Below are 25923 nucleotides of genomic sequence, written 5' to 3' on the forward strand. Positions count from 1 at the left end.
CTGGGAATATATGAGAAATGTGTCCTGTGTAAGCATTTGTCACCCTCATGTCTTTGCTAGTATTGTGTTATGTCATGATGATGTTAATACTGAGCTTTACAGAAGTAAACATTAGTTTGCTGCTGTTTTGAGGAGCAGCTCCAATGACCCATATGCCATAATCGAATCAAGCGTTATAATAGCTCCATTATACACAAAGGCGAAAAGTGCTATATAAAAAAATAACAATGGTCATTACAATCATTTTAACCACACAGGCTTATGAATTCACTTTGAAACATCTGCAGCAAATTCAAATTCTTTTTCAGTGACACGACTGTTTTGGTAGTGCAATACCGTCAGTTCTGCACACAACAGGTTTATTTCCATGAGAAATCTAATTTCAAAAAGTTTGTATTTAATATTATACTGATTTCAAGTAAAATTTAAAAGGTTCAGATTTTGCAACATGTAAATTCTCATGAACCTCAAAAATTGTAGTCCTAAGTGAATATTATAATACATTTTACATTTTTGAAATCATTTTCTCTGAAAGGAGTTGTTTTTCCAACAACTGACAAAATGTGCTGAAAGTGTGAACAATAAAGAACTCATTTTTCCATACAATACTTTGCAAATCACCTGATATTTAAATAGATATGCAGTGCCATAGCTATTTCAGATTTAGCAGTATTTTTTAAAAAAATGAAATTAAAATAGAAGTACACACATACACACACACACACAGATATATTTATTTATTTTTGTTTCACCTATTGGTTTCACAGTTTGTACAAAATATTTCTGATTCTTCTGTTACCTATATGCATGCACCCACACACATACACACACACACACACACACACACACATATATATGTGTATATATATATATATATATATATATATATATATATATATATTTTTTTTTTTACTTTTTTTAGTTCCATTTATTGGTTTTACAGTTTCTACAAAATATTTTCAACTCTTCTGTTACCAAGTAGAAAATAAACAGTAAACTATTTGCAAAGACCATACACTTGACAGTTTTACTCCCTAATTTTTTTAAGACATAAATGTGTATCCAGTACTGAGGAGCTACAGCTTACCTGGGCCCCAGATAACTCATGTCTGAGTATCAGGAGGTTTGCTGGAGGGACTGGACAGGAAAGAAGATGGGAGTGAGTGGCCAGTGCTGGCTTACCCATGCAGAGGGAGCGAAGCAACCTAAGCTCACTGGTGTAGCATCACTAAAACCAAGGTAGACTTTGCACCTTCAAGTGGTATACTGTGTGGATGGGAGGTTGCTCGTGTCTGGAAGCATGCATGTACCTTGCAAAGGCAGCAACTACACAGCTTTCAAGACCTCATTCACCAGAAGCAATATGATGCTAAACTAGAGTTCTTCATGTTCTCTCTGGCACTGAATGTTGGTCAGCATGAGCCGAGGGAAAGCTAAGGTGGGTCTGGTAGACCTGTAGAATGAGGATAGGAGCTTATGGCACCTGATGGGTCAGCTGCTGGGAAAGGAAGCAAAAACAAAACATAATAAATCAAACAAATAAAGCTGTCTGTTGAGCATAATTCTTTTTATTTTCAGTTTATAACAATAACAGGTATATCAAGCAACTCCGTAATAATCTCCTGCGAAACCACCAATAAGTGCCCCAAAAAAAACGAGGATTCCAAAAGTAAATCCAAGTATGTTTCCAAACATCCACCGATAGCTAACCAGATGCAAAATCTGCAGAATTATTCCGTGTCAGGCTCAAACATCACGAGAATGCGATATTAAGAATAAAACAGTTCCAAGTTTATTTCTGTAACTGGCACAAACAACATATAAATATAAAAAAAAAAAAAACGAAAATGCGAAAATACAGAAAAAATGAAGCAGAGTTAAGTGCTTTCACCCATTAACCTGGGTTTCATCAGACCTAACCTGGGTTCATTTTTTATGTATTTTCGCATTTTCGTTTTTTTTTTTTTTTTTATATTTATATGTTGTTTGTGCCAGTTACAGAAATAAACTTGGAACTGTTTTATTCTTAATATCGCATTCTCGTGATGTTTGAGCCTGACACGGAATAATTCTGCAGATTTTGCATCTGGTTAGCTATCGGTGGATGTTTGGAAACATACTTGGATTTACTTTTGGAATCCTCGTTTTTTTTGGGGCACTTATTGGTGGTTTCGCAGGAGATTATTACGGAGTCATTTGTCTTCTGTATTTTGTATATCAAGCAACTATGAATAATAGAAAAGTCACAGAAGTAGGGTGTCTTCTGTGATGCTGGTGACACAGGTTTGACTACTGACTATAGAAGATGGAAGGCCATCTGTGGAAATAGACTTAAATCGCTGGCAGACAACTCACCTATTTCAGGGAGAGGGTAGGAATTTTTTATGGCACTATGCAGCTTTCTACCAAAACCTGCCATGCAGCACTAAATTTCCACATACACATGTGTAGGGGGGGGGGGGGTCTAATGTTAATACATCAAGGGTGGGAACACTCATAGGCAACTGTTTGCCTCACTCCAAGCCTTACCCCTCAGTTGAGAGTTACAGCATGCAGATAAATCCCAATGTTAGGTACAGATGACTCTGGTTTGGATACCATCATCTCTTTAGTCCCTAACCCTCCAATGATGGATAATTTACTCTGCTACAGCCCCAGGTTGCTGGTCCCAGTTTCTGTTCTAGAGAGGTGTTGATGAAGTAGAGGAATAGTCATTCTGGATAATAATAATAAAAATAATAATAATAACAATAATAATAATAATAATAATAATAATAATAATACAGCCTGAGAAATTATACGAAAAAAGATTAGAGCTTGTCAGGACCTTTGAGGAAGCATATAGGTTTACCAAGGACTGTGCAATATTTGAGTGTTCAAAATCTAATGCAAAAATGTTGTCCGTAATCCTTTCCTAAACATAAAATATTGCAGTTCACAATAATTGATATTACCTTACAACATCTGAAAATAACGATTAATGTAATGTGTAGTCTAGAATACTTACATTTACTATGTTAAATCTTTTTCCATTACTCTCCAACTATGACAAGTGAAAGCATAGCAAATGATGGGTCACAGAGTAGCAATTTACTAATGTTTAAGTTAATATTATACTCTGCATATATCCTGACTTCTAATAAAAGTCATGTTTGTAAGCCACAAAATAAGCAATATCAGGGAAAACTATGGAAAGCTGCATTCTTATTATATATGTGATTTTATAGTAAGTAAACATTTAAAAAACTAATGAAACCTATTTAACTCCTTTTCATCTTAGCAAATAGAATGCCTTTTAATTATTTTTATAAACAGACAATACTGAAACTATGCTGATGCTTCTGATGTCTCTAAACAGCACATTTCTGCTTGAGAAAGAAATGTGCTGTCTGAAAGCATAATCTTTATGTATTTAACAACTTCTTTTGAACCAAATTTAACAAAATGTATCTTCATGTTTTACCTGTATTTTTTATGTTGGGTATACAGATATTCAAGCATTTAAAATACCATGTACATTTGCATTTTGCCACTGTTTAAATGAAAAGTAACATAAAAAATGAACACATTTTTAAACTGCATTATTTTTCTTGTCTGCTGCTATTCGCAAAGCATACCAAAGTTCTAATTATGTAAATATTCACTGTTGTTCCTTCATGTGACCTCTGTGACTTTTCCCAATGTACTGCCACACAAAGCAGCTAGACCATCCATAGATTCAGTTTTACCTGAAACTGTAGTTTGTTAACATGGTGCTCATTGGTGCACAGTTGCAATAGCTTAGACGTATAAATGGTTAAATTGTGCTACATGTGTAGCTACAGCGACATGAGGGGACATTTACTTAAAAGTAATACACCACAAGATTTTTAACTTATCTTTTATTTATTTTTTTATGTTTTTAGGGACACTATTATTTTTCCTTAGTATTTAAATAGTCATTGCAGTCTTATAACTGAATTGTACACTGTTACCACGCCCTGGAGCTTTTCACTGCTTATCCCATACACCTGCCATTTATATTGCTATATATTTCTAGAACAGTTATTGTGTGTACTGTATGCAGATCACATGTTATTTTGATTTTTGTAGCAGTATAATTTAATTTTTTTTTTTTAATTTTGCATTTTGTTCTAATCTTTCATGAAGCTAAATTACTAGGAATCACTGGCAACAACTTTCTTCTGCATAGTTTCATAAAAAAATATAAGTAAAGCTTTATGTTTACAGAGTAGTCATCAGTCATTGGATCATTCTATAAGAAAATTTTGAAACAAAAGCACTTCAAATGACATTTCAATTCATTAATTGTATAAATAATGTGCTATATTATGCTTCTTACAATAATATTAAGAAGAAAATGCTGAAAGCACTAGCATTCTAGTCTTCTTCACTTCAATATGAAGCTGTCTTACTGTACATATATTCCCTTGCAAGATGTTTCCTACTTATTCCAGAGAGGAAATATTTTCTTTTCACTTATTATTTTTTACAATGCATTAAGCATTGTGTGGAAATTTAAATCTACATGCTGCACTAAAAAAAAACAAAGATTATCTCACAAGCAGCCAAAACGTACAAAACTGAAACATGATCAAAATACTGATTCATTGTCAACCAATACATATACAAAAAGCACACTAATAGCCTACCACACTGTATCTTTTTTGGAGGAACATTCTTATTTTCAGGCCTAATTATGAGGAGTTGCTGAAAAGTTCTAAGTCCGACTAACTTTATAAATTCTAAGTGTTATTTTGCCTCTATAGCTGAAAAGATGGTTATTTCATCTTGTAAAGTGCCAATTTGCAGAATCCTAATGTTATGTTTTGACATTGTTTCCAATCATTGATTGAATCGTGTCAATGAAAAGTGTGGAATTTTCAAGTGTGAAACTCTGAGCCGCTACAAATTTCCTGTTCCTGAAGAAGAAAAATCCAAAGAAACTCCACGAATGTATGATGCAAACATTGAGTGACAAGTGCCCTTCTTACTCAACTGTGAAGAAGTGGTGTGGAAACTTTCAGTATGGAGATTGAGACCGAAGATGCAGCAAGGTCTGGGAGGCCTCAAACGTTGTCAACTCCTGAAATTGTTGACCATGTCCATGACCTGATTTTGGCAGATTGGCAAATATTGGCTAAAACTATTTCTGAGACACTACAGATTTCCAGGGAATGTGCCGGGTTTATAATCCATGAGCAGCTGGGTATGCAGAAGCTGTCAGCCAAGTGGGTGCCCAAATGTTTGAATCCCAGCTAGAGAAGACGTCAAGTGGACACTTCCAACTTGATTTTGCAGCATTTTCATTGAGCTGGTGCCAACTCTTTGGAATGATCTGTTACTGTTGCTGAAACATGGTTACACCACTATGATACTGAGATAAAACAACAGTCCACGCAATGGCAGCACTCAGGTTCACCAAGGTGAAAAAAGTTCAAGACCCAAAAGTTAGCAGGAAAGGTCATGGCCAAAGTGGTTTGAGATCAGGAAGGTATTGTAATGACTGACTATTCTTCAAAAAGCCAAAGACTTAATGCAGAATAGTAGTATAACTTGCTGTGCTGATTAAAGGAGGTATTGAAAGAACACTTCAAGGAATCCAAACACTTCCCCAACGACTACAACCACAAATTGATTTCAAGAAGAAAAAACTGTGACAGGATCCAATCTTTAAATAAAACCACTTATTTATTTTAACTAGTAAAATAAATTGTTGAGCGCTTTCATCTACAATACGTAGATTTCATCAGAACAACCAGTATTCATTGTAACACACTTATATGCCTTAATTTCCCGCCCTTTGTGTCAATTATTCACTTAAACAATCCTATAAATATTTAAACAACCATAAATGTTAAAAAAACATAACTTATTTTTAAAATTTCTTTTTTTTAAAAAACAATAATACATACTAAAAAATGACTGTATGCTATATAACTATACTGGCTTCCCACAATTCATACAATTCTATACCTAACGGGATTACCCAGCAGTTCAATGTACAAAATTAATTACTGTAAATAATACAATACGCATATGCATATTAATGTTTTCAGCATTTATATAAAATCTGATGAATATACTGCATAGACCTCATTCAATAATTGTCTTAAAAACTACACTGACTGCATTATAAACTGTAATTAAGTTCTAATAAGAGGTTTGGTGGGAATGTATTCGTTAATACCAGGGGCACTACCAGCATTCAATCTTATCTGCCATTTGATTTCTCTTTCCCCCAATATTGCCTTAACATCCCCTCCCCTTGGATTACTCTTAATCACCTCCAATATTGCAAACCTAAATGAGTCACATCCAGCACTTCCTTCTAGGTGCCTATACAATGCATTATTCTTGTCTTTCTTTTTTATACAGTATAAATGGTCATAAATTCTATTCCGCAACCTTCTATCTGTTTTTCCAACATAGAAACTAGAACATGAAGTACATTTCACACATATACAACATGTTGTGTTTGACAATTTCCCTTACTAAAAGTTATTCTACTTCCAATATTGTTATCCAAAGATATCTCCACTTCTTCCAATATATATGAGAACACTAACTTTTACTAGTTAAAATAAATAAGTGGTTTTATTTAAAGACTGGATCCTTTCACAGTTTTTTCTTCTTGGAATCAACTTGTGGTTGTAGTCGTTGGGGAGGTATTGAAAGAAAAAAGGAGAGGGAAGCTGCAGAAAGGAGTTCTCTTTTTCCAAGACAATGCACCTGTTCACAAGGCTGGCAAAATGATGGATGTTTTGACAAAATTGGGGTTTGAGTGCACAGACCATCCACCCTACTCAGCAGATCTTGCTCTGCCTGACTATTTCCTGTTTCCAAACCTTAAAAAGAGTTTGAAAGGGAAGCACTTTTCGAGTGATTCAGAGGTGGTTGCAGCAGTGGAGTAGTATTTCAGTGACCAGACACAGACGTTTTTTGGCAGGGTTACAGAAACTTCAGACACAATGTGACAAGTGTGTTGAACTTCGAGGCGAATATGTTGAATAACTTGTAAGTTTCACAGCTCCACATCATTCCCTTCTAGGTCAGGCTTAGAACTTTTCAGCACCTCCTCATACCACTGCACACCATACACTTATTTTTGTTGGTATGTCCTTATTTTCAGGCCTGATTTTCCTCGTCACACAATTTTCTGACCCTCTCATCACTCGTGATTGTTGAAACTGTCTAGTGCACAGAAAAAACATAATACATAGGTTCATAGGTAGGTACTACGCTATCGGCCCAAGGGCCTACGTAAGCCTAGCCAACAAGGTTCCCTGGCTTACGCCACCCAATAAAGTTATTTTCCTGTGCCACTGTCGAGCAGAGACACAGAAGTGATCCCTGGGGTGTATTTCCTATTTCCCATCCACTCATCAAGATTTTTCTTGAAGAGTGCTAATGAAGAACTTTGCTTGACATAGATGGGTAGCCTGTTCCAGAGTATGGGAAGTCTCTGGGACAGGAATCTATCCCTCCAGCATGTCCTGTTTATTGTGGTGACAAGGTTTAGGTCCCTAGAGTGTGTAGCTCGGAGGGATTGGGATTTCTTTAGGTGTAGCATGTCCAACAGCTCTGGGTTTGACATAGCTTTATATGTTAGGCAGAGATCACCTCGGAGTAGGCGATATGCTATGGAGCAAAGCTGGAGTTTTTTGAGGCGGTCAGTGTAGGGCATTTGTTTGAAGCCAGTAATCCTCTTTGTGAGGTACTTCTATGGCCTTTACAGCTGCCTCAGATGTCTTGTGAGGTACATTCCAAAAGGGGCGTTGTACTCTATAATGGATCTAATGAGTGTCAAGTAGAGGGGAACAATGACCTCTTTTTTCCTAGATGAGAACCATTTTATGATGAGGTGTGCCACATAGAAGGACTTCCTGACTACTGTGGTGATGTGACTATCAAAGGAGAGACTACTGTCCACCTGGGTCCCAAGGTCTGTTATCACGAGTTCGGTGTTAAGTAGATTGCTGCCTATGTGGTAATTCATGGGTACAGAGTTTTTACCAAAGGGGATGACACTGCACTTTTTGGCACTGAGCTTGAGGCCATGGCTCTGACACCAGCATCTGTGTCAGCGAGGCCCTTCTGTAGGATGTCCACATCATTTGGGGACTTGACTATGGCTCCTAGTTTGCAGTCATCTGTAAACTTCATTAGCCAGAGGCCTTCTGTGTTAGCCTGTACTTCAAAGATGTACATACCAAACAGGAGAGGTCCCAGGACGGAATCCTGGAACATAACCTTAATGCTAGTGGCACCAACAATTTAAATCTCCCTTTTATAGGAGCAAAAAAAAATTACCTTGTCTCTTAGAATTTTGCAACATAATTCATTAAAGTCTTCAGATTTTACTCTGTCTGATAATGTATGTACACTTTCAATCATTTTTGTCATTCTATACAAGTGTTTCTGAATAGTATCTGGAAAATGTATGTGCTCTTTTGTTTTCAAAATTTACACCAATTAGACATCCATATTTTTAGCTGAATGTACCTACGTTACAAAGGCCTTTATACCTATTTTCAATGTCTTCATGTTGAGAGGTATGGTCTACCATGTAAAGCAGTTACTCACATATTTAATATCTGCAGAAAAAAAAATGTTGTAAAAGATGTGAAGGAACAACAGAAACAAACATTAAAAATGATGTATAAAACAGCCATCACTCTTCATTTTGTACTGGTCATAGTTAAATGTAATAAAGGGATGTAGTTGCCTTTTTGACAGAAAAGCTTTTCTACATACAGAGTTAAAACTTTCAGACATGACCAGCTCCATTGGCATAGACAGATACGATCTTGATTACTACCCTGGCAACTCAGGTTTGATTTATAGGCCAGGCAGCTGTTGGACATGGTAGGGGGAAGGGAGAAGTGAAGCAGATTGACTAGCTCACCTCCTCTTTGGGTGGAGGGTGAGGTGCCATCTTTGAGAGGGCATGGGATTCATGAGATGATGTTGCTTGCAAAAATGAGTCACATGGTCTGACAGACACCTATTGCATGCTGAACTCTGCACTCTTTACTGGGTATGCACTTTGGTGTTAAGGGTTTTAAACAGAAACAAAAAGCCCTGTGCTCACAGATGATCTCTCCACTCTGCAAGGCTTAGCTCTTGCTTTCAGATGAAAAATTAGGCTTAAGTTTCTTACCTCTCAGAGAAAGAATGGGCCTAGGCAATAAAGCAGACAGAGAGACTTGAAGGTTGTGGTGGGAGGAGAAAAACTGGGGAGGGGGGCTTTTGTATAGTCTACAATGGGTAGACAATTTCAGCAAATGAAATAGGTATGTAAAACAGAAGACATTTCTAAGATGCTTCTGAAGTGGATCTTTACTTTAACTTATAATCTATAATGCCACTTGACTGTAAAGCTTAACTGCTTATAAGTAAACAAAAGTAGTTTAAAGTAGATTTAGCCTCTGTACTGTCATAGATAGATAAAGTACTGACTACATCCCAGCTAACCTAGGTGTGATTAGCTGCTCAGGCATCTTACAGAATAGCAGGAGATCTATGGTAGGTGGTTGGTTCCATAGGCATCTTCTGTAATGATCTCTGGTGCAGACTGGAGACATCACACCATGAAACACTGCCCAAAGGGGGAAATGGCTGAGCTGCTGAGGCATTGCATGCCTGCTTATCATTCATACTACTGGGTGATTAACAGGGTAGGGCATAAAATAAGAAACCTACCTGGCAGATGTGAATGCCCAGCTGCTAGGCCCCAGGCCTATCAGAGATAGTCCAGTGTGGGTGGGTAAATGAGGTGGCTTCCAAATTCAGCAGTAGATGTGGAGCACAGGGATGAGAGTTATAGAATGATGAGGGAGAGAGAAAAAAATAAAAAAAAAATAAATGAATAAACAAGATCACTTTGTATATATTATTCCTTATTCATATATTTCATTTTGTGTGTGGAAAGCAATATTTAAAAATACTTGTGAATGTTATAGCCTTGGGCATTTATTTGACATAACTGTACAGTAAAAATATCTTAAAATATAAAATAAAATGTCTCCAGAGCTGTGGATGAGGGTAAGGTGGTCCACACAGCCTATCTGGACCTCACCAAGGCTTTCGACACAATCCCCCACTCTGGAATAATAGATAAACTTACTAAGCTGGGCATTAAGCCATACATGAGTCGATGGGTTGCCAACTGGCTTACTGACAGAACCCACACTGTAAAAGTAGCTGACTCCAAATCCTGCTCCAGACAAGTGACAAGTGGAGTACCTCAGGGTTCAGTCCTGGGACCGCACTTGTTTGGCATCTACGTCTCTGAAGTACAGGCCAACACTAAAGGACTCTGGCTAACAAAGGTCGCAGATGACTGCAAACTGGGAGCCATTACTGAATCCCCAAATGATGTGGCTATTCTATAAAAGGGCCTTACAGAAACAGATGCTTGGTGCCAGAGCCATGGGCTCAAGCTCAATGCCAAGAAATGTATAGTTATCCGCTTTGGGAAAAAACATGTACCCGTGAATTACCACATAGGTGGCAGTATACTAAACAGTGAAAGTGTGATAAGAGACTTAGGGACACAGGTGGACAGTGGCCCCACCTTTGATAACCACATTGCCACAACAGTCAGGAAATCCTTCTATGTGGCACACCTCATCACTAAGGGCTTTTCATCCAGAAAAAATGGAAGTCATTTTCCCACTGTACTCATACCTCATTAGACCCACTATAGAATACAATGCCCCATTTAGTATGGAGATCTCAAGACATCTGCAACAACTGGAAAGGCTGCAGAAATACCGCACTAAAAGAGTCACAGGTCTAAAGCAGATGCCCTATGCTGAACGTCTAAAAAACCTCCAGCTATACTCCGTCGCATATCATCTACTCAGAGGTGATCTCTGCTTAACATACAAGGCCATGTCAAACCCAGAGCTGTTGGACATGCTACACTTAAAGAAATCCCAATCCCTCAGAGCCACATGCTCCAGGAATCTAAACCTTGTCATCACAATGAACAAAACATGATGGAGGGATAGGTTCCTGACCCAGAGACTCCCCAGACTCTGGAATAGACTGCCCATACATATCAAGCACAGCACCTCTTTGGCCCTCTTCTAAAGGAACCTTGATGATTGGATGAGAGATAGGAAATTCACCCCGGGAATCACGTCAGTCACCCTGCTAGACAGGGGTCCAGGGAAGTAAATATTGTGGGAAGAAATAGCCAGGAAGTTGTTATGGCTAGGCTTGTATAGGCCCTAAGACCGATAGCCTAGTACCAGCCTATAAACCTATGAAATACAAAATGTATCATTATTAGGAAATAAGGAATAAAGAATGGTATTGTGTGTACTGGTGTTTTCAGATACTGCATTTCTGAAGTTCATAATTTATACTTATTCTTAATACATTATGGGGTTTGCAAATAGAGTGTATAATCTTTCTTTGTAGATTTCTTTCAAGGTACAGCAGCCTCAGAAGCTAAATATTCAAAGCTTAGATGTGTAGGGGCAAAGTCTGCAAATGTGGGTGCCAGTGGGCACAGCTCCCCTCCATTAAGCACTGCAATGTTATTTATTTCCATAGTACCTGTTCACAAGTATTTTACATGTTATTTTTCTGGGATTCATTTTTTTTTTGTGGTAGGAACCATGTATGCATTGTGGTGAATATGAGTGCATTCCCCTGTATTAGATTATACTAGACAGTATTACTATAATAGGTTCATAGATTAGTACTAGGCTAACTGCCCTTGCGAGCCATTTTAAGCCTAGTCAATTATCCTCTGTGAGACTCAAATCCTGCACCTTGTGTTTGTAAGGCAAACACCTTAACCATTAGGCCACCCTCCCATCAGTGAATTCCATCTCAGTACATAACCTGCAAAAAAAAATCTAAAAAGACTCCACAAAGAAGGAAAAACACAATAAATTCAAGTAGATAAAATACATCTAAAACACCAAAATCAAGCTAATTGGATTAGAGAAGTCAAGGCCACACTCTTTAATACCAAAATCAAACTAATACTAGACAAGTCAAGATCAATCTCTTTAGCACATAAGGGTGCTTGTGTCTACTGCCAAATGATTTAAAGAGTAGGCATTGAAGTGTAAGGCGTTGCCTTATAAAGGTGAAATGCAAGTTGTGTTTCTGTGCATAAACTACTGGGGACTTAAACCTGACCAGTGATATGCTAAAGGGAAGGGCTTCATCTAATCATCTCAAGGGGTTCTTGAGAGACTATAGCTAATTACAGGAATTCTTATGATGTCTCTTGGGTCAGGCTGTTCCATGTGGTGGGTTACCAAAAAATCTACCACTCAGAAAGTGACTGGAATTCATCACTCCATCTGTAACAGCTCTCTGATCCAGCTTATGTATTCCACTTTGACTACATGAGTTACTTCAGATTAAAGTGGTTATTTTCTTTTTTTTTAATAGTCAAAACAGTAGACAAAGAGAATTACTTTCTACCTTAGAAAGTTGCATTAGAGGGTGATACAGTTCCTTCCATGGGTCTTGAATCCCCAAAGAAGACAGAAATGCTAAATCATCAAACTAAAGACTAATCAGAGTTATGGCAGCCATGATTTTACTTAAACTTCTCTTAATTAGACCACTGAGGGTTGTTCAGATTATATAAAAACTCAACAGTGTCCTTCCCTTGGTTTTCTAATAAAATTAGGTCAAACAGTAATACTGTGCCAGGAGAAGATCGTTAATGATATGATACAGGGCCAGTGACCACAATACAAGCATTCTGATATTCATTCATGGGATGATTTCAAAAGTCCCAAAGTATGGCTCTGCTGCTATAGACTATACAGTCTGATGAAGTAGGAACCCACTCTTATTGGGAATAGCAAGTAGAATAGAGGCTATCTATGGGATTCACCTGAGATTTGGCTGAATTAATGGAGGAAACAATCGCCATATTGAATCAGGGCTCAATGTCTCAGGTGTCTAGCCAGTCAACACAACTAGTGCTGGTTGTTAATATCTGGAGAATGGGAGCCATGGCATCCTTAACTCCTTTGTAGTTACCCCTAGAAGAGGTCTCCCAGAACTTGTGCAAACTATTCAAAGGGGTAGATTCTTGAGAGCTTCACATTGATGTTAGTTGGTACTTTTCTTAAACAACTAAAAAAACAACCAAAGAATGGAGAACAGCGTTAAAAACAATAAACTTTTAGTAGTTGAGCGCTTTTGACCTAATCTAGTATTCTTCTGAACTGGCCCAATCAAAAACAGTAATTACTTAAACACATACCCTTTTAGTTACATGGTCAATGAAAATATCTTTACAAAAACTGAATGTTGAAATACCATGCAAAAACTATTCTATAGAAAACTGTGATGGCATAATCAGTAATAACATTGACCTATCTACATTTGTTCAACATTAAATTCCTATTAAGAACTATCTTATAATTAACATTATTGTTTAGTCCTGGTGAAGTGACTGAAAGTGCATTACACATTATCTGCCACTTTAAGTTCTTATATTCCAAATCTCCCTCCTTATCACCATTAAAATCAGCAGGAATATAATCAATAACATGAAACAAAAACTTTTTAAAATGATTACATTCAGTGAAATGTTTTCCTATGGCATTGTCCATATTTTTTGCCTTGACAAAATAATGATGTTTATGAACCCATTTTTATAGTTCCCCGTTGGATTTTCCTATGTAAAATGACACAAGTAGAACATTTAGCTAAATAAACTATATATTTAGACATACAAGTAAAAAATCTAAGACCACTATATACTTTGTCTGTTCTACTGTTTATACAGTATGGACTCTCTGGCATATACTTGTATATAGAGCAATAGTAACATTTAAAAGTACCCTTTCTGTTATCAACATTTACTGGATCTTCCTTCTCTAATATGTTCTTATGTTGCTTAATGACAGATTTAGATCAGATAGAAAGTTTTTCTAAAACAATGCTGACTAGATTTTTACACAGAGGAAGGATATACAAATCAGATAATTAACAAAATTAGAGAAAATATTGGTAAAGAAGAGAAAAAAAGGAGAAGATTTTTGTAGTAAGGATTGGTCAGTACTGATGCCGTTGGTTTAATCTTTGGATAGTGAGGCTATAAAAAGGGCCATTCAGAACTACTGGAGAATATTACGTGCTTGTGAGAGATTACTAAAGTATTTGGAGTGAAACCTTTATTTATCAAAAAAAGGGTTATAATATTAAGAACATATCAAAGAAGGAAGATCCAGTGAATATTCGTAACAGAAAGGGTAGGTTTAAATATTGCAATATGTGCAAGTATATGTCAGAGAGTCCATACTTTATAAACAGTAGAACTGAGTACATAATGCTCCTGTATTTTTCACTTGTACATCTAAATATGCAGTTTATTTAGCAAAATGCTCTACCATGTGAGTCATTTTACATAGGAAAAACCAACAGGGAACTAAAAAAATGGGCTTATGAACATCATTATGCTGTCAAGACAAATAAAAAATGCAGACAATGCCATAGGAAAACATTCCACTGAATGTAATAATTTTAAGAAGTTTTTGTTTCATGTTACTGATTATGTTCCTGGTGATTTTAATTGTGATAAGAAGGGAGTTTTGGAATAAAATAAGTTAAAGCAGCAGATCACTTTAATGCATACACTTCACCAGTACTAATAATGTTAATTATAAGGTAGTTCTTAATAGGAATTTAATGTTTAACAAAGGTAGATAGGTAGATCTTATTAATGATTATGCTATCACTGTTTTCTATAGAATATTTTTTGTATAGTATTTCAACAATTTGTTTTTGTAAAGGTATTTTCTTTGATCGTGTGAATTAAAGGATATGTATTTAAGCAATTAGTGTTTTTGATTGAGACAGTTCAAAAGAAGACAGTTCTAAAGAAGACATGATTAGGTCGAAAGAGCTCACCTATTAAAAGTTTATCATGTTTTTTTATGACTGTTCTCCATACTTTGGTTATTTCTTTAGTTGTTTTATTTGTATGTTTACAACCTTGGGAGTACCATTTGTTATTTTACTTTCCTTGAACAACCAATCCTCATCCATTCCTGTACTGCTTTAATCCCAGATTTGTGTCAAATCAAAGAAGAAAAATTCGGAAACACTTAAACATTTTTAAAGCATTTGTAAACTCTATCATTTCTACTCAAATTACTTTTACATTAAAAGGCCACCATTTTTATACAAAAGATAAAAGTTAGGGTAGTTGACTGCTTATTCAGGTTCCAGGGAAGTGATATCAGGAAATAAAAAAAGTTTAGTCAGTCAATGGCTAATATTTAAGCAGATGACCAAAGGAACATTATTACTCTGGGACTGAGTGAAAAGGAATGCGGAGTACTGCTCCAAAAACAATCTTACCTAAATTGAAGAAGGCCAGTTGTTGAACCTGATGCCAAGCCAATAGGTTGAGAGTCTGGTTCCCAAACCAGGTTACTGGGTGACTGGAGACACTGGAACCATCGACCAATGAATGGCAGAAGCTTATATGTGTGTTTGTGTGTGTGTGTGTGTGTGTGTGTGTGTGTAGATATACACAGACATATAACTATGATAAGATACAGCACCTAAGAATGACATATGTTCACAGGCCATGCCAATGGAGGTGAGAGGCCCAAGCAAGAAATGTGTAACACGTAGCATGAATCCCCCCCAGCCGGACAGGGGAAACATACAAACAAACCTACAAACAATGTAAACAATCCACTGCTCCCCAGACTACATGCAGAATACAACCTTGGGGGGCACAGTGGACCCGAGAAGTCTAATCCTGGAACAGAGACAGGAGTGTCTTTTGCGGGGCACCCCAAAAATTGTCTTGTTATAGGAGGAAGCCCATGCGATGACCTATCAAGGTGGGGAGTGTACATACCCGGACTACAATGGTGGGAAAGCCTGACAACCATTGGGTCAAGAAAACGTATGAGACGGGTCCCATGAAGTGGAGAGTGGGCAGTGTACAGTGGTGTGTTTAGACCCGACCTGCACCCAGAGTAATGATGAGTGCTGCAGAGGAGGTGCAGGTGGGGGAACTATGGGTATGTAATTATGGTTCTAGGTGTGCAGGTATTTGCTGGAGTGGGTCTATTCAGATAGCCCCAGGGATGTAAGCAACAGTGTTCATTGGGCAGAGCCACCACCCAATGAGCAGCCACTCCCATTACAAGTCCCATTGCAGCACAGTCTATTTTACATGGCAAAGAACAGAATAATCAGATGTAGATGTAACTATGTAGAGGTATGTGTGTGTATATATACCCATAACTACATGGAGATATAGCTCTCCCTCTCCATAGTACAAATATATACATACATAGACAGAATATATATAAATACCCACATGTAGATATATACATATGCAGATACAGTACAGTTTTGTACCTACCATAAATGTAGATGTTCGAGTGCTCATACAGCTGTAGTCATAACAGATGGGTTATCCTGCCGTCAGGTGGGTCCTCGGTCGGCCTAATTCCAAAGTCTAGGTCCAGCATCGGTTGTCGTTGCTTCTTCCCTGATGTCAGTGTGGCAGGAGTATAAAAGAGGCAGCCGATGCCATTTTCTTCAGTTTTTCTTGCCCCAGATATCAGGTGCCCCCAGAAGGAAGGCAAACATAATGTTATGCAAATATGCAATGTTGATAAATCAAAAACAGTAGTTGCAAGCAAATACACCATAAAAGAATACCCCAAAAAGGTTATATGAAAAGTGTTTGTCATAAGGCCTGTCCTAAGAGGGGATGGAGGGAGGGAAACCTGGACTTCAGCTGTATGAGCACTCGAACATCTACATTTATGGTAGGCACAAAACTGTACTATGTTCATCGTGCATACAGCTGCAATCATAACAGATGGGTAGAATCCCAAAGCTAAGTATGGGTGGTAGGCACTAAGTGGAACTAGGAGGGGCTAGGATGCCCTGCAGGACTGCTGTGGCAAAGCCCGCTCTAGATTTTGAGTATAGTGGGAGGTGATAGTGCTTGGAGAAAGTGTGCACTGAACTCCAGGTGGCTGCTTCCAAAATGTTCTTGGTAGGGACCCCCCTGAGGAAGGCTGCAGAGGTAGCTGTGGCTCTGGTGGAGTGGGATCTGATGCATGCAGGCACAGTTTTTCCATGAAATGAGTAACAAAAGTGTATGGAGTGGGCTATCCATTTTGAAATTGTCTGTTTGGAAATAGCCTTTCCCTTAGCACCTGCAGCATAGGACACAAAGAGTTGCTCAGATTTCCTGAATGGCTTTGTTCTGTCCAAGTAATGAAGTTGTCTGTGAATGTCCAAGGAATGTAGTAGACTTCCCCCTTTGTTTTGTGGATTAGGATAAAAGGTAGGTAAGTGGATAGTCTGATTCAAAGCTACACTGGATACTACCTTTGGCATAAAGGTAGGGTTGGTTCATAAGGAAACTCTATCCTGATGAAAAATGATGAATGGTTGCACAGCCATGGGGGCCTGTTGCTCCGAAACCCTGCGGCTGAGGTGATAGCCAGAAGAAAGGCTGTTTTCCATGACAAGTACTGTAACTCTGTTGAAGAAGCTGGCTCGAAGGGAGGAAGGGTCTGCTTTTCCAATACGAAGTTGAGGTCACAAGCAGGGACTGGTAGTTTCCTTGGGGGTTTTATATTCTTTGCCCCTCTGAGGAACTGCCTTAAGAGAGGGTGAGAGAATAAAGGAGGATCTGTGTTGTATTGTGCAGAAATGGCTGAAGCGTGGATCTTGATGGAGGAGAATGAAAGCCCATTGTTTAACATCTCAGCTAGGTACTGTAAAATTTGAGGTATATTTATTACCCAAGGATTCTGGCCCTTTTCTTGATTCCAGGCATAAAATCGTTTCCATCTGGGGGAGTAGGCATTTCTAGTAGAAGGTCTTCTGGCCTCCAAGATGACATCCTGCACCTCCTTGTTGAGGAGAAACTGTTGGGAAATCAAGGGATTCTCCATGCAGCTAGATTTAGAGTTTTGAGATGGCTGTGAAGGGTTTTGTAGTTGTGCTGGGACAACAGAAGAGGGACTAGAGGTAGGATCCATGGTGGGGAATGTGTCAGGCTCTTCAGGAGTGGATACCAGTGTTGTCTTGGCCAGTCTGGAGCAATGAGAATCATTTTCAGCCTCTCTGCTCTGGCTTTTAATAGAACTTTATGCAGCAGAGGAAGAGGTGGGAAGGCATAGACTGTCAATGTTGCCCAGTTGAAGGAAAGTGCGTCCACTTTCCAGGCCTGTGGATGGTAGGTCCTTGAACAAAATTTTTTCAACTGGCAATTTCTGTGGGTAGCAAAGAGATCTATGTCTGGCTGTCCCCATGCCTGAGTTATCTTTGTGAAAACTTGAGGATGCAACTTCCATTTGTGTGGATCTGTCATATTTCTGCTTAGGTTGTCTGCCAGTGTGTTTTCCTTCCCTGGCAGGAATTGTGCCTGCAGTTGAATTTGCAATTCCAGTGCTGTGTTCCATAGGGTCATGGCTTGCCTGCACAGGGGGTATGAATGAGTTCCCCCCTGTTTGTTTATGTACCACATCACTGTGGTGTTGTCTGTCCTTATCAATAGTTGGCCTGGATGTAGTAGGTCTTTGAAGGTCAAAATGGCCTTTTGCACGGCTAGCATTTCCTTTTGGTTGATGTGAAGGTGCTTCTCTTTTCGGGTCCATTTTCCCTGAATGCACTGATCTGTCATATGTGTTCTCCCCAGGCATAGTCTGAGGCATCTATAGTGATGATTTGAGTTGCTTGAGGTACACAGAACAAAAGTCCACCACAAAAATTCCTTTTGAAGGCATGGAATGAGTGGTATAATTGCTTCCAAGCTGTGGCTGTGTTGAGAACTTAAGTTTTTCAGGTACCATTGAAGTTTCCTCATATGCAGCTTTGCACATGGGATTAGTAGGATGCAAGATGCCATGAATCCCAGAGCCTGCAGGACTTTCCTTGCAGTTAGCCTGGTGTAAGTTGCCATTTGTTTGAAGTATTGAGACAGTTGCCCTTGCTTGTTTGGCGTGAGGTAGGCCATCTTGGTGGTTGTATCCAAGCTGGCACCCAGGAAAATTATTTGTTGAGAGGGTATTAGTTTTGATTTCTTTTTGTTGACTGTGTATCCCAGGAAGTTCAACAGTTTTATTACAAACGCCAGGTGCTGCAGTAGTATGTCCTTGCTGTCCGCTTGGATCAGACAGTCATCCAGATATGGGTAGATCTGTATCCCTTGTAGTCTGCAGAAGGCGATTACTGATGCCAGGCATTTCGTAAACTCTCTGGGCGCAGCAGATAAGCCAAAGGGCAATGCAGAGAATTGGTAATGGGTTGAACCTGCAAGAAATCTGAGGTATCTTCTGCAATCTTGTCTGATAGGGACATGCAGGTATGTCTCCTTGAGGTCCAATGTTACCAGCCAAGACTCCTTGCCCAGCATGGGAAGAAGCTGCTGTAAAGGGAGCATCTTGAATTTTGGCACCTGTAGATATGTGTTTAGGATGGATAGGTCTAAGATAGGTCTCCAATCTTTGTCTTTCCTTGGTACCAGGAATAATCTGGAATAAAACCCTTGACCTTGTTCTTTTGCAGGTACCTCTTGAATTGCTTTCATGTCCATGAGAGCTGAAACTTGTTTTTGTGCCTCTGCCCTTTGATGTTGTGGCAGGTTTGGCATGCCTCTCATTTTTGGATGGGTGTGAAAGTGGAACCTGTAGCCTCTGTCTATAATGTCCAGAATACATTTGTCTTTTGTAACAATATGCCAGTTTTTTGAGAATAATGCACAAAGATGCTGCCATTAAAGCTTTGCTTGGCAGGTGTAGGGGAAAGTCATTGTGTCTGTTTTCTAAAACACTGTGATCTATCTTCTCCACCTCTTGGGGTTGGTGCTTGCCACTGTCTGGCTCTGAAAGATCCTTGAGGTTGTCCTCTACCCCTTGGGCACCTGTATCTGCCCCTTTGAGGTCTGTCCGTGGCTGGAAAGGACTAATTTTTTGAAGGCCAGTTTCTGCTGAAACATGGAGGCTGTACCTGCAGGAAATCTTTCACTGTTTGCATTAATTTCGCTTTTTCCTCCATTTTCTTTAGCACCTCCTCTGCTTTAACACCAAACAATACATCTTTTTGAAGAGGTGCATCTAATAATTTAGCTTTGACATGATCTGGTAAGGTTTGCTCTTTGAGCCAAGCAAGCCTACGTATAACAGAACCCATAACAACAGCTCTACATGAGGCCTCTAAAGCATCAAAACCACATTGCAAGGTATGTTTACCCACTTGCTCTGCAATATGCAACAAATCCTGCAACTCTTTTAAATCTTGTTGGTCTGGTTGTGTCATCTTGCTTTTCAGCTGAGATATCAAAAACTGTTGATACTTTAACATCTGGAACTGACAGTTTAATGCCCTCATGGTTAAAGTGGCCGAGATGTACACCTTTTTCCCCCACATTTCTAAAGCTCTGGAATCTCTCTCTGAAGATAATGGGTTTTTAGCAGTAGAGGCCTTAATTCCCTTGGGACCCTGTGAAATTGTTTCTGGGTCAGCAGTATGGCTTTTATATAAGAATTGGTGAGAATCAGGAACCCGATAATACCTGTCTGGTTTAACAGGAGCTGGAGGTAAAGAATCTGGATTAAGGCTGGCTTCTGTGCACACATCATCCAATATATCTAAAACAAGAGGGATAGCCAGAGGCCTATGCTGAGGGAGCAGAAGAAATTCCCTGAGCCTTTTCTTGGAATCTGAGTAATCTTGGCCTTCCCAGTGAAAGTGTTCCCTCAGTGTATGCAGGGTTTCCCCAAAAGAGAAGTCCTCAGGAGGGGAGACCAAGGGAATAGACTCCTCTGCATCAGAGTCTTCAAATGGAGAATAGGCATAATCCTTGTCCTCAGATAGTTCTGAGGTAATAGAAGCTTGATCTGAGGAAGGGTAGAGTTCCTCTAGTCTGGGCCTTTTGTCAGAGGGGGGTTGAGAACCCCTGATAAGAGTAATCAAATCCTCAGCCATTTTAAGCATCTGTTTTTTAGGCATGGTGCCTTGAGAGGGGGTCTGAGGAACATGTTTTTTGGTTTTCATGGCTGCTTTAGATTTAGTGAAGGCTTTAATAGAGAAGGAGGAAGGCCTGAAGACCCCTTGAGAAATGGCAGGCCTGTCTAAATTCTGAGTTTCCCCACCAGGAGTGGCGTCGGAGTCTGTAGTAGGAATGGGGGCCCCTCTGGTACTGAAGACACTGGTAATGCATTGTCATCGGTATTCAGGGGCTGCGTAGGCACCTCGCTGAGTACCGGAGAACTGGTAGTTGGCCTTAGCGTGGTTTCAGTAGGTGGCGCGGACCTCGTATGTCGGTCCTTATCTTTGCGTTTTTTACTCAAAACTGGAGTCGGAGTATCCGACGACATAATATAATTAAATTTTTTGCCAAAAAAGTGAAGGGCAAACTCCGTCCGATGCTTAATAGTGCACTTATTGAATCTAGCACAAAAACGGCAGGCCGAGATGTCGTGGTCTGGGCCTAAGCAAGGTATACAGAAAGAGTGGAAATCCTTATGCGGTATTTGCTTCCCACATGAAATGCAATTATTAACTTTGTCTGACATCGGTCTGAGGCAAGAAAAGTTTCCCCAACGGGGTACTTAGCTTTCAAGAAGACTTTGGCTGAAATACTTTCGTAAATCTCAGGAGCTGGCCGACCGGCACTTGCGAACTGCTTCTGCTTTGGGCACCGCGCGATGGCATACCCCTGCCGCACTGACGTCAGGGAAGAAGCGACGACAACCAACGCCGGACCTAGACTTTGGAATTCGGCCGACTGAGGACCCGCCTGACGGCAGGATAACCCATCTGTTATGACTGCAGCTGTATGCACGATGAACATCCATACATCCATATGTTGTTAGATATATATATATATATATATATATATATATATATATACAGTAATATACATATATATATATATATATATATATATATATATATGTATGTATAATATATGTGTGTGTGTATGCATACACATATATATATATATATATATATATATATATCTATATATATATATATATGTTTGTGTGTGTGTGTGTGTGTGTGTAAATATACACACACACACACACACACACACACACACATATATATATATAGATATATATATTCCCCAAAAGACAATTTCCAGCACTCAAATGTAGGAGACATAGCCAGCACAATGTTCAGAAGCTCAAAAGCTCAAGGCTTTAATATGAAGCACGATCTTCCCCCAGACCGGTTTCGCTACAAAAAGCGTCATCAGTGAGTACAGAAATACGTAAGTATACGCTATTTATGAGAGACACTGTTACACTCCCTCTTAAAGTGATAAATACACAAGTGAACATAGTAACATACATATAACAAAATTAAAAATAAAAATAAAAATAAAAAATAAATAGCTACTGGATAACCTTATGCCCTAAAACTATTGCATTGATACAACAATAACCATTTGTGTTCCACTATACTTAAAAGACTAAATGTGACCCCTATGGATGGTATCAATAAACACTCTTAAAATATGTATTAAAAAATATATACATATAGAAGAGTTATAAAATGAATAACATTAAACCACTGTTGATCAAATCCAAACAATTCACCATTGATCATTAAGCCCGGGTTTGAAAAGTGCACCCAAGTTGACAATCCACCTACGTTCCTTATCAGTAAGTAACTGGTGTCATAAAGGTTCACTAACTATATGTGATTTGAGCATATCTATCCCTACAAAAATAAAATGGGACGCTTGATGAAGAATAGTGTGTTTATATAAGGCACTGCGTGTATGTTTACATTTAATATCGCTAATATGCAGGGCTATCCTTTGCTTTAAACTACATGAAGTTTGCCCAATGTAGAAAGCCCCACATTGGCAAACGGCCATGTAGATCACCCAAGCACTGGTACATTTTATATGATGTCTAATGTCATAAACTTTACTGGTGTTAACAGATGTAAAAAATTTTGTTCTCGAGACCAATTTACAGAATTTACAGTTACCACAAAAAGTGCATCCTGGCCGTCCTATAGATGTCTGTATAACCTGAGTTACCTCCTTCTTAAACCCTGAAAAATGTTGTCTAAGTGTTTTACCCCGTCGGTAACCAAATTGACAATTTTCCTTAACTATACTGGAAAAGAAAAGGTCACTTCTGAACACATGCCAATATTTAGAGATTACTTCCCTGACTTTAAATGTATTACTGGCATAGGTAGTAATAAATCTAATACCCTGGGACCTATTGTTGCTTGTATTGACTTTATTTTGTAATAACCCTAATCTGTCCTGTTGTTTACTCTTATAATAGGCTTTCTCAACTGTAGTCGCCTGATAGCCTCTGTCAAGAAACCTCTTTTTTAAAACTTTTGCCTGTATTTCAAATTCATCCTGACTGGAACAAATACGTCTAATTCTCTGAAATTGGGATGCTGGTATATTTTTAATAACATGAGAAGGGTGACAACTATGGGCATGTAAAAATGAATTCTTGGAAAATGGTTTCCTATGTAATGTGGTCACAATAGTACCATCCAAAACCTTGGTAACATGTACATCCAAAAAGTCCACTGTAAACAGGTCCACTTTGCCTGTAAACTGTATGCCAAACACATTCTGGTTGAGATATGTAACAAACACATCCCACTCAGAAGTCATACCCTGCCATATAACCCAGCAATCGTCGAGGTATCTGCGCCACATTAGTAGTTGTTTGTTAAATGCAAAACTTTTGTTATAAATATACTCGACCTCAAAGAAGCCCATAAAAAGGTCAGCATATATAGGGGCAAAAGTTTCCCCCATAGCTGTACCTTTGATTTGCAGATACCATTGTTCTTGAAATTTAAAGACGTTATGCTCCAACACCAATCTAAGTATGTTTAATATAAAATCCATTTCATCTCTTGTATATGTACCAGCTTGTTGCATCCAATATTGTACAGCCCTAATTCCACCCTGATGGGGGATACTAGTATATAACGATTGTCCATCAGGTGTACCCAATTGAGCCTCATGTGAAACTTGCAAATCATCCATCAAAATCAAAAACTCTGTGCTATCTTTGATACGTGCCCTGTCTAAATGTAATAGTGGTTTCAGTTTAAATTCCAAATATTCAGAAAGGGGCTCAGTTAATGAACCTCTGCCAGCCACTATCGGCCTGCCTGGTGGTTGTACCAATGTTTTGTGGATTTTAGGGACCTTTTTTTAGAAATATTGATACCGAGGTGTATCAACAATCGTTTGTGTAATTTATCACTAATGATGCCCCTTTTCAAAACCCTATTTAAAAATCTATTTATGGTATTTTTAAAGTCAAGTGTAGGGTCTAAGGGTAATTTGATGTACGAAATGGGATCGTTCAACTGCCGTAATGCTTCCTGAGTGTACTGTTCGCGATCCCAAATAACCGTAGCGCCCCCTTTATCTGCGCCCACTATAATGATATCCTTGTTATTCATCAGAGAATGTAAAGCTGTATGTTCAATTTTAGAAAGATTATGTGAAAAATTAGTAAAAATCTGTGACCGATTCAATTGTAAATCCTGCATGACTACATTTTCAAAAGTTTTGACAACACTATTGTAAGGAGGTTGAAAATCTGACTTCTTAAAATAGAACTGTTCACCCATATCATGGCCTTCAACCTGGCCCTGATGTGCAAAATAATATTTCAAATTCAAACTCCTAGAAAATTGCTTCACATCTTTAATTATATCAAAGTGGGACACATAAAAAGAAGGCACATAACCCAAGCCTTTGTTCAATAGTTGTATTTCACTTGCATCAAAATTATACTGGGACAGATTTATGACTAGGTTATTAACATCATCAGTAATATTATCAATGTCCACATTAAAGTCCAAAGGGGCTACACAATCTGTGCTTGTAGATCGGTCAAAAACATTTGTTCGATGTCTTCTGTTGCGATGTTTGCGGCACCTATGCCTAAAGGGGTATTTGACCTCTTAGAGACTGGTGAATTGTGCTGCTCTGCGTCTCCCACATCAGTGTCAGTATCCGTATTAGAATAACTTGAGGAATAATCTGACTTGTTTGTAGCCATAGACCCTTTAAGAATGGATCTACCCCTTTTTCGTTTAAAAGTCCCTGTGTTTTTAGGATCAAAACGAACCCCCTTCTTTTGTTGCTTGTGTTGCTTCCAAGTAAAAACCACATTGTTTTTATAATCATTAACATCCCTGGTATATTTTTTCATTTTATGGGTTTGTAATTCTCTATCATATTTATCCACTTCACTTTTAAACTGAGAATACAGTTCCTTATATTGCCTGGTATCAACAAATGTAGAGGTACGTTCTTGACAAGCCTGCAATTGTTTGCTGAGATCAATTAACTGCGTGTCATAGTGATCTATCAACATTTCAATAAACATTCTTGATGCCATAAACTGAATAGCCCGCCATTTCCACATAAATATCTCATTGTCAGTCCCTACCCCTGGCTCAACATGTATCCGTAAGCCATGGGGTATTACTTTAGCCTGTAAATAGGCTTTTAACAGTTTATTGTTAATTCCCTGAGCCTTTTCTTGGAATCTGAGTAATCTTGGCCTTCCCAGTGAAAGTGTTCCCTCAGTGTATGCAGGGTTTCCCCAAAAGAGAAGTCCTCAGGAGGGGAGACCGAGGGAATAGACTCCTCTGCATCAGAGTCTTCGAATGGAGAATAGGCATAATCCTGGTCCTCAGATAGTTCTGAGGTAATAGAAGCTTAATCTGAGGAAGGGTAGACTTCCTCTAGTCTGGGCCTTTTGTCAGAGGGGGGTTGAGAACCCCTGATAAGAGTAATCAAATCCTCAGCCATTTTAAGCATCTGTTTTTTAGGCATGGTGCCTTGAGAGGGGGTCTGAGGAACATGTTTTTTGGTTTTCATGGCTGCTTTAGATTTAGTGAAGGCTTTAATAGAGAAGGAGG

General features: G+C 38.7%; 1 protein-coding gene across 2 annotated transcripts in view; it reads right to left on the minus strand.

The window, feature by feature from the left end:
• Nucleotides 1-25923, minus strand: part of LOC122813289 (FRAS1-related extracellular matrix protein 1-like) — a 1751891-nt gene that overhangs the window by 556463 nt on the left and 1169505 nt on the right. The window lies entirely within an intron of this gene.

This window comes from Protopterus annectens, chromosome 10.part0, assembly GCF_019279795.1.
Source record: "Protopterus annectens isolate FY-2018-M chromosome 10.part0, PAN1.0, whole genome shotgun sequence".
Classification (NCBI taxonomy): Eukaryota; Metazoa; Chordata; order Ceratodontiformes; family Protopteridae; genus Protopterus; species Protopterus annectens.